Source organism: Leptinotarsa decemlineata, unplaced genomic scaffold, assembly GCF_025532065.1.
Source record: "Leptinotarsa decemlineata unplaced genomic scaffold, Ldec_3_MD MMD2_tig00001019_RagTag_RagTag, whole genome shotgun sequence".
NCBI classification, from domain to species: Eukaryota; Metazoa; Arthropoda; class Insecta; order Coleoptera; family Chrysomelidae; genus Leptinotarsa; species Leptinotarsa decemlineata.
This window is the reverse complement of record NW_027412557.1, coordinates 3,340,848-3,357,641: the sequence shown is the minus strand read 5'-3', so window position 1 is coordinate 3,357,641 and position 16,794 is coordinate 3,340,848. Positions and strand designations below refer to the sequence as shown.

Here is a 16,794-nt window from a genome sequence, read left to right as displayed (position 1 = left end):
TGTAACAAAAGAAGTTTGCGAGGCTGAATCTAATAATGCACGTAATAATGCACGTATTTCCATTTTCTGACACTAATGTTACCTGTGCTAATAATACCTGACTTCTTGAGGGAGATTCAGCATCTCCCATATGTTTTTTGTATTTTATGAGTTTGTGCATGTAAACTTTGAGAATTATTCTGAGAAGTACCTTGAGAATGAGTGTGAGAAGAACCTTGAGAAAGAGTTTGAGGTTGAGTTATTTCTTCTCTGTAACCGAAATGCTGATTTGACACGAAGTTCGAATTTGTGGGCCTATATTCACGTAAAAGATTGTAATGCTTTTCCGCACATATTCTACATCTATTCCTTGTACACTGATAAACCGAATGCTTTTTACCGAAATAGTTGAAACATAAACGCTCTTTTGAGACAAAATCCATTTTTGTCTGAAGAGGTACGCAAGCGAATTTTTTACATTTGTAAATCGTGTGACTATAACTTTGCAATAGATACATTTTTGTTCATGGTCACCTTCATGTTCAGTTGCCACATGAGAATGACTTAGTGACTGAGATTTATGCGAATATTTATATTTAATTTCAAATAACCCCTTATTTTCATAACCTTGATTAGAAGATGAAGATTCCCACGCTGTTACCAAAAAAAGCGAAAAACTGTTCGAGAGTTGGCAGAAACTTTTGATAACTTTCGAGTTCGAACTCGTTTCTTAAATTCCTATCCAATTTATTAATGAATATTTTTATTAACTGTAAATCCCAGTTGAACATGACCTTTACCGTAAGTGCCTCTAAACCATTGATATGTTGTCGTATTTGTCTCTTGAAATCGCGAAGCGCATTTGGATTTTTTGAAATAGTTGCGTGCAATAAACCGTTTATGTGACAATTTATGGCAGGCAATTTTTTTATCGTAATGGGTCTTTAAAATATCCAAAGCTTTAGTATAGTTGTCATCAGAGATATTCAATTCACAGAGAGAAAGAGGTTCGTCTTTCAGAAACGATTTTAAATACACACATTTTTGAGAGTTCGCCAGCATTCCATCATTATGTACGCTATCTGTAAATAAATCAATGAATGTACGCCATTCTCCATAGTTTCCACTGAAACATGGAATATTCATACTTCGGAGTTTAACCTTAAGACTGTTGGATAGTTCCTGACTTTTGTTGACTACTGTCTGATCTGAAATCGTCAGATTTTAATCAAAGTTTTCATTTTGCTATGCAGAGAGATATTTTAGTTTCGATTGCTTCCCTATCCTCATTCTGAAGAGTAACTTGTTCTAAATCATTTTCGTCAATGGAGTTTTCTATTTCCCCTTGGCAATTTTCATATTCGGAGAAAGCCTTTACCAAGAGAGATTCTCGTATAACTATTCTCGTATTACCAACCATTCGTTCTATTTTTCTCACCACCCAGATGTACCTGCTTGGTATGCTGCAGATGTATGCTAGGTACAGCATTTCAGAGAGGAGATCGACAGCGAGATGAGCGACTCAGCTAAATGAGAAATGTAATCTTCCTTTTCCAATGAATTCGTCACGTGAGAGATGCAATGTATGTGTTGAGAACCTCGAGTTTGCGAAGTGTGTGACGGTCTATGTGGGGCCAGAGAGAGAAAGAGAGAGAGAGAGAGAGAGAGAATCTTGAGCACGCGCTTCTTCCAGTGTGTAAAATTACTTTTTCTTTTTAGATCATTGAGTACAAAACTGAGAATTCGGCTGGAAGGACCACTTTGTTGGGTCCCAATTTTGGTTTTTGGGTTTGCTGGCCTCCTTTCGAGGTAGGTAGGTAATTAAGTAACACACTTTATTCTGTCACACCTTGTTTACAGATTTAACAGAATGTCAAATACAATTGGTTTGATCTGTTCATTTTGATGTGAGAAACACATATTCAACACAATGAACTAACACTTCTTACTAAACTAGACCTTTCTTACGTTCTGCTAAAACCATACTGTGTGAACGAGGGTACTCTTCAGGGATAGGAAAATGAAACAGGACTCGTACTATTGGTTTCCGAGGATAGGTAGGTATCCCTTGACAACTAGACACATACCATCACACAGAGGCGTAACAGTGTTTAGAAAACTCAATTTAAATGTTTATTTATATTCCCAATAATCGTTAGAAATCGCTTAACGACATCATATAGTGATGAGGCGAAAAGAGACAAAAAATAAAGATTTGGAAAAAATTAACAGCACCAATGTATAGAGAACAAAATTCTCTATCGATCAGTATATACCACGACACAGTAGAATAAATATTTATTGAGATATGGAGCTACAACGTCGAATAACATCAAAACGACCAAAACTTTTGAAACAGCCTAATATTTTCTGACGATCAATTTATTTAAATCAGAAATTGTTCCTGGTCTATTGAAAAATAACAGTTTTTTAAATATGATAACTATTCAGCCTTATCAGAAGCGAATTGTGTTTTCAAAACCCTTATTGCGATATGTATATCGGCATGATATAAACAAATTTCGTGAAAATTTGAAACACGTGCATCAGTAGATTAAGGTGGAATATTTTCGGTATCATACATTCAACAGGTTAGTATTATTGCTGTTATTATTTGCATTTGCTTCTTCCAAATAATTCTGTACTTTATAATACTTTCTTAAAAAGGATTTGAAATTTTCTATCAGTATCATGTTATGTACTTGCGGTAAATTGTACTAATGTATATTGATGAGAAATGAATCTGTTCCGTAAACTAGCTATCACTGGTATCACATATAAAGTTGAAACTTGTGCGAGTTAAGGATTGATGGGGTTTCGATTGCTAGCAGATGTAAATGCTAGTTCAGTAGCACTTAACAAATTATTTGTATATACAAAGAAATAATCTGATTCAGTTCACAATTTCAGTGATCCGTTTCTGATTTTGATAAAGAAGTGATATAACCTGACCTCAGTAGAATATTTAGCATTACATGTTTTTATCGATATTCCATTGGGGTCATTATAAAAATCTAGAAACCCAGATAATTGAAAAATATATTATAGATAATTAATATATATATAATAATATATATATATATATATATAATAATATATTATATATAACATGCCATGTTATATATATATATATATAACATGGCATGTTGTGAATAGGTCGTGTGTTCGATTGCTCTTACAATATCATTACAAATTTTGTGTGAATTAAGATAAAAAAAATCTGGAAAGTTGAGTACTTGTAGAAAGGAAGCAGTATCATACTCTGGTGAAAAGTGCAATCTAAGAAAATGGTTCTAACGCGAGATGTTGTTGATGAAATGAAATCGGCAGTAAAGAATGCCTTGTCGAAGTTCCTTAGAGACCAGACATTTATGAAAACAATTACTGATAGTGTTGCCGAGGCGGTCACGTTATCCATCGATAAAAAACTCTCAATTTTAGAAGAAAAAGCCAGCGAACTAAAAACGGAAATGAAAGAGCTAAAACAACACTATGGAAACCAAATGAACAATCTCGAGGGTACCACAAGAAAAGTAAATATTGAAAATTCTGTGATACACAAAAAACTTGACAATATGGGACAAAGCATAAAGAAAAACAACCTACGAATTTTCAATTACAAGGAAACTGATGGAGAAAATTTGAGAGAAGGCATAATCAAACTTTTCAATACAAAAATGGCAATTAAGATAAGTAGTGCAGATATAGAATTATGCTATAGAGTTGGAAAAAAATCAGGAACCCGAGGAAAAACAAGAGGAATTTTTCCTATTAGTCTGTGGGCTATGCTTGAAGACTGGCACTAAACAAATCTAAAGAAATGAACTTTAAACTTTCAAGCCAGTCTCGATATACCTACACAGTGCAAAAATGCAATTGGCAATACAACTGAAAGAGTCGACCTTCAATTTGGGAACGGGCACACTTGCAGACCGGTTTCGGGCTTATTGGCCATTCGTCATTGCAAGATAGTGACCATCATCGACCTAAAGTCAATGATAATCCATAATTGAAAATCGGAATTCTTTTAGAGTATTTCATTTCTCTTCCGAAGTTAGAACGAACATCAGAAAATGTCACTCCATCTAGTGGACGAGATACTAACCAAGTGCAAATCCGTAATTTGCCCGATTCCTCTGAATAAGGAGTCAGTGGGCTATGCTTGAAGACTGGCACTAAACAAATCTAAAAAATGCACTTCAAGCCAGTCTCGATATTCCTACACAGTCCATTCAACCTACTGTGTAGGTATATCGAGACTGGCTTGAACGTTTAAAGTTGATTTCTTTAGATTTGTTTACTGCCAGTCTTCAAGCATAGCCCACTGACTAATAAGAAAGTTTTTCTTCCTTATTCAGAGGAATAGGGCAAATTACGGGTATGCAGTTGCTTAGTACCTCGTCCACTAGATGGAGTGACATTTCGTGATGTTCGTTCCAAATTCGGAAGAGGAATGAAATACTCTGAAAGAATTCCGATTTTCAATTATGGAATATCATTGACTTTAGGTCGATGATGGTCATTATCTTGCAATGACGAGTGGCCAATAAGCCCGAAACCGGTCTTGCAAGTGCGCCCGTTCCAAAATTGAAGGTCGACTCTTTCAGTTGTATTGCCAATTGCATATGCAGGACATTTTCTGTGAAGATTTCTGCACTGACGCCTGTCGGATATAATCCAACGCCCTTCGTGGTATTAGCTAGGGGAGTAGTTGTTTTCTGATAGGCGTCAGTCCATGCAACCTACTGTGTACTTACATCGATACTGGCTTGAACGTTTATAGTTCATTTCTTTAGAAGAGGAATTTTTATTAGACTTGGAACCCATGGGATGAAGCAAATAATTAATGACAAGAAACAGTTTTTGAAAGGAACCAGAATCGTTGTAAGGGAAGATTTAACAAATATTAGGTTGAACATTCTTAATAAAGCTATTGAAAAAACGTCATTGCAAAGCGTCTGGACCTACGAAGGACAAATTTTTGTCAATTATAATAATAAAATATGTATTTTGAAGTCTTATGAAGATTTTGATAAATTATTCGGTGCAGAAGAATAAACGAAACTAAATGATACACTCCCTTTGTGTCTGAATTTCTTAATAGAAAGAAATAAGATAAGTAATTTCACTCTACCAACAGGAACTTAGGAGATTTCGAACAATATTATTTTCATTAGCCCACCAAGAAATTATATTTTGTTTTATTATTGATAGGTTATTTTTTATCTTCATTTGGAATAATATCAGATTATTCAACTATTTCTATATCCATACACGTATCTACTCGAATACTATATTTCAGTTTCATTTTGAGTAATCAATACAGAATGACAAAATTTTAAGATATTTTAGATAATCAGAAGGAAATTGAAACTCAAGAATATCATGATTTTCGGGCATTTTTTAATGGAAAAGAGAATAAGAAGAGTGCGTTGGCCGTTATTCATTTTAATATCAGAAGCATCAACAAACATTTCGATGAACTCATTATTTATCTAGAAGAAGTGAATAAGCATAAGGACATAATAATTATATCGGAAACATGGAATGTCGAGTCGGTAAGTGATTATTCAATACCAGGTTATTCAGCACATTACAAAAATTCAAAGGTAAATCAGAATGATGGTGTATTGGTGTACATCAAGGATTAATTATTGCTGATGTCGAAATTATGTTACTAACTGAAACCAAATTGATACAAATTTCATTGACTATTGATGGTATTGAGATTGGAATAACAGCATCTTATAAATTACTCTCCATTGATACTCAAATTTATCTGAACGACATGAAAGACTACATCTATGATTTGAAAAAAATAATATTGACACATTTATAGGTGACATAAACATTAATTTGATGGATGAAATTTCCGGTTCTGTTTATGAATACATCTACATCCTTGCTGAAAATGGTTACTTCTCCTATATCAATTAGCCGACCAGGGTTACGTCTAATACACAAAGCACAATAGACCATATTTTCGTTCGTAAAAATAATGCGAACCATGATATCATACTATTGAGCCCGGCATTATTCAAAATCGATATCACCGAGCATTACCCAGTATACTTGGAAATCTCAGGAACAATGAAGTCACCTTCTGAAAATGAAATTGAATCAAATATATTTGCAAAAAATATGAATTTTAATAAATTACACAAATCACTGAAAGGGGAAAAACGGGAAGAAGTAATGAAGATTAATGAAATACAAGTTTGTTATGACAAATTTATTGAAAAACTTCTCTTTTTTTTCGTGTAATAGCCTGAGTGAAGCAATGAAAGTTAAAACAGGAGTACCACAGGGAACAGTTTTAGGTCCCATACTATTTCTTGTTTACATCAATAGTATCTGTTTCATCAACAATTTTGGAGGTCATCTCATATCATATGTGGACAATACAACACTCATATTCACAGGTAGTAATTGGAAGGAGGCATTTGCAAAATCAGAAAAGGGACTGCAAGATATCCAGATATGGCTTGATTACAACCTTCTGAGTCTGAATGTGAAAAAAACTAAATTTATTACATTCACCCTATTACAGAACGATCAACCTGGAAATAACATAATCCATATACATGACAGAGACTGTACTAATACAACAAATTGCAATTGTGCTGTTATAGAAAGAACGAAAATGGTTAAGTATCTTGGAGTTATTGTGGATCGGCATATGAGGTGAGATGACCACATAAACTATGTTGTAAAACGGCTCAGACTTCAAAAAAAATTCTATGAATTGAGAAATATTCTGGAATACAAAAATTTGATCACCATATACCAGTCTTAAGCAGAATCTATAATAAGATAGTATTGCTGTATTGAAGATATTAGAAACATAAGTGGAACCACCTATTGGTGGTTCTAGAAATGATATGAAATCGAGAAAGGTTAATGCAGTCAAGCTGCTGGAAAATAATTCCATGAAAGATGAATAGATAATAGGCTGAAACAGCTGTGTACCGGTGGCTCTCAAACTGAAATCAATATGGGAATATATATATATATATATATATATATATATATATATATATATATATATATATATATATATATATATATATATATATATATATATATATATATAACGGGGCAGGCACAATGTATGTGCTCTGCTATTTCATCATTCTCCAAACAGAGGCGACACACACTGTCCTCCGACAGTCCGAGTCTCTGCATATGATGATTCAAATGACAGTGACCTGTAAGAAGACCTGTTGGACATCGTAGTTCACCTACTGTAGTCCAACAACTGTTTGGTATCAATCTTCGAAGGGTGAATAAACGCCTTGGAGTGAGCCAATCCTGGAAGATTCTGCCAGAGGTCCAAAAATCTTCTTGCTATTCAGGTGTTCAATCTTTTAAAGCCTAAAGCGATGCCAATGACAGGTTCTGGTCAGATGAAGCTGCTTGCATCACCCTCCTTCGCATGGATGATGTTGAATAGTACTGGCCGATACTTGATGAAAATCTATATCAAAACTTACTAGTACTCATTATGTTCCTTTTTTATAATTTTGTGTCAAATTATTCGAAAAGTGTCTGTAAAAGTCCATTCATATATTTTGTCGTATAAAATTATCTAGAATTCACATATAAATAACACGGGAAAAATGTTTTTTCGGTTTCATCTCAATTTTCCGGTATTAAAATATATATATATATATATATATATATATATATATATATATATATATATATATATATATATATATGTATATATTTTTGACTGAAAGACCCTGTTAATCCGCAGCTATTTTTATCAAGTACTTTCTTGGTTTTTTCTCATTTTGTCTTCAATCAAGGACCGCCTGCCCGGTACTGACGATGCCCAATAGGCTGAAACAGCTGTATACCGGTGGCTCTCAAATTGAAATCAATATGGGAATGATCAAAGAGTACTTATCTATTTATTTTTTGATTTTCATGGAATTATTTTCCAGCAGCTTGACTGCATTAACCTTTCTAGATTTCATATCATTTCTAGAAACATGTGGATTCGTTTTCCGATGGCATTTCAGGTTAGCTTCCCAAATTTCTGCTACCGCAGTTGTCGGTTGATTGGTCAAACCACCAACACTGACATAAAAACTTGGCAAGTTGACTTGGGTGTCACACCAATAGGTGGTTCCACTTATGTTTCGCTTGCGTTTACGCAGCTATTTTTATCAAGTACTTTCTTGGTTTTTTCTCATTTTGTCTTCAATCAAGGACCGCCTGCCCGGTACTGACGATGCCCAATAGGCTGAAACAGCTGTATACCGGTGGCTCTTAAATTGAAATCAATATGGGAATGATCAAAGAGTACTTATCTATTTATTTTTTATATATATATATATATATATATATATATATATATATATATATATATATATATATATATATATATGTATATATATATGTATATAACGGGGCAGGCACATTGCTAGTATTTTTGTGTTATCGAAATTGATGTTATGTCCTGTCTGAAGTACGTGTTGGAAGAGAGAAGACGTGGTGAAAAAAGCCGGACGGTACATTAGGTCACACGGTATATCGAAAACGAACACACACGAATAGGTACCTAAACGCAAATTCACACCACCACCCAAAACAAATTCACGCGGTGGCAAAAACACTCATAACACGTTCGAGGAGGCTGGCAAACAACGATCACAGACAACAAGAGTTGAACATCATCGAAACAACTCTACAAATGAATAACTACTCAGAAAGAAGTGTAAAAGCGGCTGCCAAGACCACACGGAAACAACAAAAAACTCGACCACACTACCATATATTGCAGGAACAACAGATACAATCAGCAGAATTTTTCGCCGACACAACATATCAACTTCGTTCGTATCAGAAAGGACAATAAGGCCCAGGCTTCGTAATCCCAAGGATCAGATACCACTGGAGTCACAAGGAGTGTATGAAGTACCATGCCATGATTGTGACAGGACTTACATCGGCCAGACCAACAGACAAATCAACATTCGCCATCCGAAGGAGGGTGATGCAAGCAGCTTCATCAGACCAGAACCTGTCATTGGCATCGCCTTAGGCTTTAAAAGATTGAACACCTGGATGGCAAGAGAAGTTTTGGACTTCTGGCATAATCTTCCAGGATTGGCTCACTCCAAGACGTTTATTCACCCTTCGAAGACTGATACCAAACAGTTGTTGGACTACAGTAGGTGAACTACGATGTCCAACAGGTCTTCTTACAGGTCACTGTCATTTGAATCATCATATGCAGAGACTCGGAAACAGCAGAGCACATACATTGTGCCTGCCCCGTTGGGGACCGAATCAGGTTTTTAGGGTTCGGCAGAGCTGTAGTCTTACTATCTGACCTGAAAAACCACTCACTCCAGTATCGACGGTGAACTGGCACTGGTGTTCATTCAGAAATACGTCGACAATTAAGCTGTTACTGTTGCATTCTATCGTAGAAATAAAATACCTGGGAGTTTGGGATGCAGCATGGTTGATCAGTTGATGGCCCTCACTATAACTTTTCATTATTGGCGAGAAGCATTTTTGGCAGCTTCGAACTCTGGGGCATAAGCATTCAATTTATTTATGACGTGCCATTCTCAGAGACTGCTGCAGCTCCGTGTCACGAACGCCGTCGATGAAACTATGGACACTAATCCAGTGTGAGAAGTTATCAGGTGCTTCTGGACAGGCGAATCTTACTAATCTGTCAACTTCATAATCCTTCTACTTATTCATTGAAATTGATTACTTCTTCATTTACTTTCAAAATCGAAACATTGCTATATTAGTGGAAACGAAAGAATAGTGAAAAAACGCCACCTTTTAGTGATCATTCGTTAATTACCTTTCATACGAATTAGATATGTTTGAACTTTCCAAGATAAACGGAAATGAATATTCTCAAATAATTATGGGTAATTACAATAATTACCAATGCTGGTCGTCAGTCGGTTAAAAATGAAATATATTTGAATGTATTTTGTAATCTCCAAGGTCATTCATAATTCTAAGATGTATGGCGACAACTTAATAGTTACCAGCGGTCTCCTCGAATAATACATCTATAAAGAATCATATCAACTGAATATCGAAGTGAAGAATGCATCGAAGACATCAGCCTATCGGACTCTATCATATGCGTAAATATCTTTTAAATTATTCAGCTCAGTTATCCACAGTTATCCGCAAAACGACTCACTCATTCGATCGCTCAGGAATTGTCACTACCAGTCTATGAGTACCATAGTTGCGATCTGTGCCTAACCAGTTATAGTTCGATCAATATTGTCTGAGAATGAAAGAATTTCAAGAATGCAAACATGTCGCTACATCAAAGAAAGCAACATAATCTTCTCAAGCAAATAGCACTGTAATTCACCCACAAAATCATTGAGATATGTCTACCTTCTATATCCCTTGAGGACGCCGCTAACGAGCCATTAAAATAGGGATGTAGACAAAGAACGCGAAATCAACGACAAAGAATGCGAAAATACCGCCAAAAGAACCGCTGAATGTTTTTTATGATATTACGTTTAAGATAATATTAATAGGCATCGGACTGGGGGTATTAATTTAAATTTTCTATTGATATATTATGTATGATGAGGAGATAATTAAAATATGGTGAAAACCAATTTTGTTTAAATATTTTATTTTGGGGAGGACAATTTATATTTGAAATAGTTTTTAATTATTTAGAATTGTTACCTTCTACAGATCTATAAAATAATCAAGATATTGAATTTACAAATAAACACAAATGTAGAAACGGAAAAGTTACTGCATTCAATAAATTAGCTTTCTGGAAAAAAATCAAATATGTCATTAACTTGAATTTAAAAATTTTTGCATATTAAAAGAAATATGTATCATCTGGTGACGTTTTAAAGACTCTATCCATTTTCATTATCCAACCTATTTCAATCAAAACATTATGATTTGTAGTTATGATTCGTCTTTTGATGTAAATAAATTTGATATTATTATTGATATTATTATATCAAATTAATCGTAGGTATGATAATGAAGATGGATAAAGTATTCGAAACATCACCAGATAAGTATACAAATAGAATAGATATCCGCGGTTAGAAATTTGAACAACTGATTTCGAGTTGAACAGTGTTCAGAATTTTGCGTTGTTCGTCGTTTCGGCTTGGACTATGACATTTTCAGGAAGTAGAAAAATTTGGCTGCACTGAGAGATACACTTTATATATTTTTGTTGATTTGGAAATGAAGATTCATATGTCTTATTGGATTCTATAGTTGATTCAGAAACAATTTTATAGATTTAATGGAATTACTTACTTCGAATAAGACATTGCGATAATAGCAATCCGAAAAAAGTCTACAGGGATGCGTTGAGTGATTCTTCACTGGATGAATCAGTTTCATTAGGATTGATGACAACTGCTTCGATTCTGATTGTTTTGTGGATACATTTTTCTCAAGCTTTTTGGTCGTCTGTTTCCAGAGCACTGTATAGGTATTTCTTTACTTCACACATCTTGAAGGTCCTATTATTCCTTGCGATGGATTCTTTAACTTGAGCCCAAACCAACTCTATTGGATTCAGTTCACAGTGATAAGGCGGCAACCGAAGAACCGACATTCCTTTAGTCTTCGGCATCTCATCGGTGACATATTTGACGAATTTTGACTTATGACGTTTAGCCAAGTTGAGGAGCTCCGCTTTTAACATCGTCGATTCAAAAGGAATTCTATCTTGCTTTCCAAAAGTGAAATTCAGCTCATGTAATATCATCTATAATCGAGTTCTTCTAATATCAGGAAAAAAACTGTCTTCACGAATAAATGAAAAAACTTTATTTAATGTAGATATTTCGTTTTTTATGTAAAAAGAGTGTACTGTTCTCCTAATAGAATTCTTCACTTCTTCATCGATAACCAAACACTTTCTACCAGTGGATACTTTCGGCTCGAAAAAGTTGTTATTTTCCTTGAGTTCCTTGAGAATTCTAAAAATTGTCGATCTATTGACACCAGTCATACTCGCGCATTTTTGCACTACTTCCTCCTTATTTTTTATTTCGGGCGGATATTGTATTCTTAAAGAATTATATACATTCATAACAATTGTTTTTTTCATTTATATTTAATGGTGACAATTTCGGACGCTTCACGATTCCCGAACAACTAGCTTCCATGTTGTATAGCTGTTTATTCAACGCGCTCTCGAAGTAAACTGAAGAATATCACGAATAACCCCGCTAAAAAGCCGATTTGGTCTTATTGATGGGTGCGATGTGTCTGTTGACAGTATAATTTAAAGGAATATCTATTTAGCCTTAGAAAAAACAATGTTTTTTCAATCCCCTTTAACTAAATACCTATTTATTGGAGAATGTCTTCGTTACTTATGGACATTGAACATTTGTCATAGTTGATTTGTTATTTTGTTTGTTATGAATGATATTTTTCAAGAATAAATATTGTATTTTCGTCGTATAAATTCATTTATTCGATTCGTTGAGAGTAAATAATTTGAATGCAGACTATGACAGTAATATATATATATATATATATATATATATATATATATATATATATATATATATATATATATATATATATATATATATATATATATGTATATATGGATATACTGCTGTAGTCTCTCTCATTTCTGAACAGATTATAGCGAATTTCATCAGTCTCAAAACGAGCTGTGATCCAGGAAAATTGAATCCATGACAGAACCAATTGTATCAAATTGATACAAAGTTGGCACAATTCATGAAATACTCAATAACACAAAATCTAGATATAGATCAGAGAGTTGATTTTCTTGAAGAGTACACCAGAATATGCTGGTCTGGAAGAAATACTTCATGAGTTTTTGACCAATAAATGAATTCAATAACCTCTGACATTGAAAGCACATTCAAAATATCTAATAAGGTTGTTTGGGTGAAGTTTGCCACCTATCAAACGAAGCAAGCAGTATTTTCAGAATGAAGAAGACACTCAAAGGCTCCAAAATTACTTTTAGAGAAGATTTTACCCGTTTCCATTATAAAACCGCAATACGGACCGCAAATAAATATGGCTATAAAAATGTATGGAACATTGACGACAAGATTCGTATTAAGATAAACAACAATATAGTGAAACCGAGCTTCAACGATTCGTGTGAACTGATGGAAGAAGCTCTCCAATCGGATGAACAAGAAAAGTGGTAACTTTTTTTTTATAATTGTGGTGAACCGGTCTATAATCTAATGTCCTATGCTATGTCGGTACACTCAAAACTTCTTTTTATTTTTTCTATCACATATTATGATTGTCTTCTTTCTATAATCTGTTTAAAATCTGTTTTTCCGTTAATCAACTGAGCCCCCATATGAACGACAACTCTCAGAAGTTGAGAAACTTGTGCGAGCTAAGGACTAAGGAGGTCTTACTTTTCAACGTGTGATTCCTAACACGGTTGCAGAATCATCCCAGCTTCAACCAGATAAATTCTCTAGAGAAAAATATCTGGTCGAGGCGGGAGTCAAACCCATGTCCTTCCGATCGTGAGTCGGGCGCACTACCATCGCGGCCAATTCCAGAATGGTTGGAATTTGTGTTAATCTTTACACAAATATATAAACATTCATATAAATTCAAGATTCTATATATCTTTGATTTTATTTTATTTCGATTTGATAGTATTTTTTCTAATTTCTGTTCGAGTTACTCTCAGTTATGAATTTCAAAATCGTAATTCTGAATGTTAGATCGCTGTTGGCTGTGTTAGAATATTTGAAAGAATTTATAAGAAAATACAATTTTGAAATGATAGTTATAAAAGAAAAATGGCTTTCACCGAATATTTCACAATATTTTGTTGATATACAGGGTTACGGAATGATACGGAAGGATCGTCTGTGTAGAGGAGTTGGAGAAAGAGCTATATACTATATATCTACAATAAAATGAAAACAATATGCATCAACGATCCCAACACGTCTTTTGAATAATTGCTGATGAGTTTTGAATGGAATGGTGAAAATATAGGAGTTGTTGGAATATTTAGACCCCCTCACACTCATGTAAATGAATTTGTTACTTCATTTGAAAATACGATCCCTCCAATACAACCTACTATTGACGAACTGATTCTTGCAGGAGATATTAATTCTGATATTTTAAATAACGCTGATATTAACACTCGCAAATTTATAGATTTTTGAAAGCTTACGGTTTTACAATAGTATATGATGTCACCGATAATGAAAAAGTCAGTCTTTTCCTATATCTTGACTACATTAAGGCTTTCGACACCATGAATCACAGTCTTATGAGCACTAAACTTGTGTTTTTTTTTGGTTTCAGTGTGGAGCCATGTGACCTTATCAGTTTCTTTTTAACTAATTGAAAGCAATGTGTTGTGACAAACGGTAGTCAGTCTGATAATATGAGTGTACGTCATAGAGCCCTGCAAGGTTCAATTCTCGCCCGCTACTCATTTTTATCTACATATCTGCCTTCTTGAATATTCTAGTTTTTCAACATTCACACATATGCATATACCATTAAGAGAGTCAAAGTTACGACCGCACCGGTGGGCCGGTTAGGCCCCCCAGACGCACCCTGGCGTTGGATGCGATCGGGCGTGGAGGGGTGGATTTTCGGGAAATCCTTGCGGGTACCGCCCCTCACCCCACACCAACAGGATTTCGCAGGGCTTCCTCCCGCTCACCGAACCCGAAATTGCTTCCTTACATCTACTTGGTGTGGCTAACCAAGAGACAGGACCATCGGCAGCGTTCGACCGAACGTTCGTACAAGTTAACTAAGCTCTTCTTTCGCCAGAGAGTGCTCGCGTCGCACACCTGCCCCCGCCAGCCATGCCAAATCAGTTGGGAATATGGTCCCGGAAGTGGCCAGCCGGGGTCCTAAGCTCGGATACTAGTAGCTCCGTCCAATCGGGTTCCGACACCTCTAGCGTCTGCCTTGGTGCCCTCCAAGGCTAGACTCGGATACTAGAGCCCGGAAGGACCGCGAGCCCCGACACCTCGAACGCTTGGATCCGTACAGAAGCAGGCGAGGATCACGGAACAGCATAAGCCGTCCAGTGCCTCAGAATAGGGCTGCAATGCACCCATGAATGGATTGCCGCAACCCGTATCCCATATACACTAACTTCTACTACTTTGATAAAATAAATCATCTTATTGATCAGAAAACGTTGCTTGATAGTGATATGAAAAATCTTGTTCAGATTTCGCAGCAACATTTCTGAATATAAATCCTAGTAAATCATTTACGATTATTTTTGGAAAAGCCAAAGATGATGGTTAGTACTCCATATAGAATACAATCTCAGTATTGCTCATCAAGTCAATACTCTCATTCAAAAGTCGTACGGTTTACTGAAACATCTGTATTCAAACAGACACTATCTCAGTAGGTCACTTAAAATTACCCCTTTAAGAAAGTACAAAATGCCTTCATTAGAGTAATATTCAGCCTGAATTACAGAGATCATGTGTAAGATCGATCAATTGAATTTGTTGAAAATGCAAAACAGAAGACGATTTCATTTTGCTTGTTTCGTTCACAAACTGATACAAAAACAACATCACATTTACTTGGTGAAAAAAATTCTTTCCAGACATGAGATACATCCAAAAAACCTTGGATTTGTTAATAATTTTGAAATACCGAATCATAACGGCACTATCTATAAAATACCATGCTGTAACAATGTATAATGCATTCAGTGTATGTATGAAAAATCAGTCTGTTAAAAAAAAAATCTGTTTAAAATCTGTTTTTCCGTTAACCAGCTGTCGCACCCCTACGAACGACAACCCTCATAAGTTGAAACTTGTGCGAGCTAAGGATTAACGAGGGCTTACCTTTTAACGTGTGTTTCCTAACACGGGTTGGACGATATCAAGTGAAGATCGATCGTTCAGACTAGGGCTTGAACCACCGACCAACACGGCAGTCAATTCGAGTGAGTGAACAAATCACCCACTCCGAACCGCTTGGCTACCGTCAACAGTGATCTGAACATAAACATTTGTTTTTATTTTACCAATGTCCTGAAATTGATTTATACGAGTATTATACCACATATATTATTATTATTATTATTTTTTTTACTAGTATGCGCTGGTCAGGCCCTATCCCCTGAAGCCCCGATATATTCGTGAGGGTGCGTCAGCATTATCATTGTGATCATTGGGTCCGAGAATCATGTGCCATGAGCAAGCGCAGTGAGCCAAGAATGACAGCCTTCTGCATCTGTCCGGCTAAGATTTCTGCCTTAGTGCGGCAAGCCGGTATGATTTTAAGATTTGAGAATAGAGAGGGCATCATTCCACCAAGGAGTCCAATAATCAGAACAATCATCTTGACAGAATGGTCTGGATAGATGATTATTATGATTGTAATTATAATTATTATTTTTTCGAATCATAAAATTCATACTAATGCAAGTGATAGTAAATAAGATACGTGACAAACCAATTCACGATGTTTAGAAATAATCTAGCGTTCAGGAATCATAACTGTCTCGCACAAACCCATCTAGAATCATAAAATGAAGGGTTTACTGAAACGTATTCCACCATCATTGACACAAAAATTAACTAACTCGATGTATTACTGATAGAAGAAGTTTTAATGAAACCTACCAAAATCAACATGTAATCACCTGAATCAGCCGACGATAAAATGGAAAAAAAATGTTTGTTACAATTATATTAAAAGTTATATTTTTATTCAAACATAGACACTTGCTACTTACCTGAGAAAGCTTTTGAGTCAGAGCACAGAAAATGCAAATTATAGAAATTCAGC

At 35.2% G+C, this 16,794-nt stretch overlaps 1 protein-coding gene across 1 annotated transcript in view; it reads left to right on the top strand.

The window, feature by feature from the left end:
- The first annotated feature begins 2,474 nt into the window (after positions 1-2,474).
- LOC111512523 (para-nitrobenzyl esterase) overlaps positions 2,475-16,794 on the top strand; it is a 106,295-nt gene continuing 91,975 nt past the window's right edge. The window contains exon 1 of the mRNA XM_074175336.1: positions 2,475-2,570. The gene's annotated coding sequence lies outside the window, so the exon portion shown is untranslated. The remainder of the gene's footprint in view (positions 2,571-16,794) is intronic.